General features: G+C 39.5%; 1 long non-coding RNA gene across 1 annotated transcript; it reads left to right on the top strand.

The window, feature by feature from the left end:
* Nucleotides 1–408: 408 nt before the first annotated feature.
* On the top strand, nucleotides 409–2690 carry LOC116823490 (uncharacterized). Its single transcript, XR_004373425.1, has 2 exons — nucleotides 409–477; nucleotides 2560–2690. It is a non-coding gene; the product is annotated as an uncharacterized LOC116823490 (long non-coding RNA).
* The last annotated feature ends 79 nt before the right edge of the window (nucleotides 2691–2769 follow it).

Below are 2769 nucleotides of genomic sequence, written 5' to 3'. Positions count from 1 at the left end.
ATAGCTAGTAAAAAATATATATATATATATATATCTATCTCATTCTGAAAGTGTCCAAGCAACTAATCAGTTATTGAGAATTCTGAACATTGTAGCACATGACATCAGGTCCAACTGGCACTGGAACTCTTCCTTTGGAAAGCATGAGATGAGATTTGGAGGGCGTTCTCAGCCTGGGGTAGAAAGAGGCCTTGACATTTAATAGATAGTGAAAAAATAAAGACATACCCAGGTAAATTGACAGCATAACCAGCTGCATTTGCAGTTCAGCAATATTATTTCATGGAAGCTCTGCCAGACAGTCATGTCTTGTGTGACATTGCTGATCATATAATCCCATTCCAGGAAGGTCCTTCTGCTTATAGGTTCTGTGGTAGAAATTAACACTTAGCTTTTTCCTTCTTCTAGATCCATTCTGAGTAAATCAGTACAAGAAAAAGATGACATTCAAAAGCACCTCAACCTCCTAAAGGAAAGGTAATGAGTGGTATGGTGAAGAGACCCAAAGGCTCTCAGTGACTTTGTAACATATTTCTAGAAATGTTCCTTCACTTCTGGGAGCTGTCATCTTTAGGAAATCTATCAGAGGGAAGCTGCTGTATGATCAAGAAAGGGAAACCTCAAGAGCATATCTGCTGAAGTGGATGATCAAGATTTGTTCAAAGTAGCAGAGCCTCCCTTTAACCTCTTATAGAGGCAACAGGCACTCAGGCAGCATTCCTGAGAGCTGCTGGAATGAACTGTGTGCTCTAGAACCATATTAGAAAGTGAGATATTGAATTTGGCAATTTAGAGCCACCATCATTTTGTGACATCAGCTCAGGTTGTTAAGAGCTGTGACCATTAATAGCATGCATGGAGAAGGGTAATCTCATGTGTTGGGCATAAGGTGCAGCCTTCTTGTACTTTATTGCTCAGGTAACCAGTTATACTGTGAAAAATTTGTCTTCCTTTGAAGTGGCGATTACAAGCTACTGCCAGAGGCCAATACCAACTTGAGACAACGTGACCTGATTTCTGGAGGTGCTGAGAGCACGCAGCTCTGATTAACTTCAGGGGGAGTTGTGGGAGCTCTGCATTTCTGAACATCAGACCAAGTTATTTCACACTGGACATCCAAAAATCAAGGCATCTCCAAAATTAATGGCCACTTTTGAAAACAGCCATAAAGCTCTTGCTCCGACATGTATCTATATAGTATTTTTGACAAAGGTACAGGACACTCTATAAAGTTACTCCAATGAAAGGGTCCAAATTGGGAAACAGAAAGTGCTGCACATAAGCACTTAGTTTTATTTTAAATGGTGAAATGATCAGAACAGCGCAGATAGTACTTAGAAGTTTCATATCCAGGAGCGTAGCCACAACATAACCCTAGCTCATAGTACCTTTGTATTATATCAAGAACAATTAAAAAGGATACTGATTCTGACCTCCAGTAACTAACAGGAGTTATAATGTTGGACTTAAATCCAAGGCTATTTAGTTGTTTTTATGTAAGCAAATACTACAACACGTTCAAGTTGTATTTACTGAGAGCCAATGTAAATATTTTACGATGGAAATAATTTATTGACATAGGTCAGTGCTTGTAAGAATATGGGCTGTAGCACTGGGTATGAGTTCCATCCTATACTTTTACAATTAGACATTACTGCAGCAAAGACTTGTAATAATCCAGTCTTAAAAAGATAAGGACATTTATGAGCAATTCCAGCTCTTTCTCCTCTCTCTTCCCCTTCTCTCCCCTCAGAAAAGAGACTTGACTTTAGTAGATGGTAAAAAGATGACTGAACAAAGACAGAAAGCATTAGCAAAAACTAAAGGATGAACCATTACCAATACTTGTTTTAAGCATCAGAATCCTCAGCGAAAAATCAAATAACGTGTCATAACTGATCTTCTGTGGTTTAAATAATTAGAGACCTATGCAGATACAAAAATTTGCATCTGCATCCAATCAGCATCTGCAATAATTAATTTGTATCCGATCTGCACTCCACCTTTTATATGTATCCGCCTCAGCACCTTATCTCACTGTTAGAGCCCTGCATGGATATAAAAATCTTGATCCGCATCCGATCTGCAATGATGGTAAACACCACAAGTGCATCCTCAGATATAAAGCAGGTATCTGTGGATTTGCAGGGCTCTATAAATAATAACATTAAGCACTTCCACAGCACTTCACAAAAATTAATCTTAACAAAGACCTGAGAATAGTACTAACCTACTTAACCTTACAGTTGCCAAACTTAGCCAGAGGGATTAAGTGAGACCACAGCAGACAGCATGGTCATAGCCAAGATAAGACCTCTGGAGTTGCTGGCTCCTAGTTCTGTGCTCAGGCATCTAAACTACACCACTTTTGAAAGAGAATTTCAGCCTACACTCCCTTCTTTCTTTAACACTCTGCGCCCTTTACTTCAGTGAGAGCAGCTCTGGGAGTATATGGTGAACATGCCTTCTCCCTAAGCAGATCTTTAGTGGGTCACCTTGTTTTTTCAGGAACAAACATGTGATGCTGTTTTTTTGTTTTTTTGTTTTAATAAAATCAAGGCTTCTAAGACATTACAAGACCCTGAAGGTGCCTATTGGGAAGCTAAGCAACCTGAAAAATGTGCTGAGTCTTAAGGTGGCAGAGAAACAGAATCTCTCATCCAATGAAGAGGCTATGGCCCTACTACAGGTAATGGAGACATGGGGGCAAAGGGTGTATGGGATAGGAATAAAGAATATGTATAAATCCTTGTTCTGCTCCCCAGTAGA

This window comes from Chelonoidis abingdonii, unplaced genomic scaffold, assembly GCF_003597395.2.
Source record: "Chelonoidis abingdonii isolate Lonesome George unplaced genomic scaffold, CheloAbing_2.0 scaffold0385, whole genome shotgun sequence".
NCBI classification, from domain to species: Eukaryota; Metazoa; Chordata; order Testudines; family Testudinidae; genus Chelonoidis; species Chelonoidis abingdonii.
Note: the sequence above shows the minus strand (reverse complement) of the source record. Positions and strands in the feature narration are given on the sequence as shown.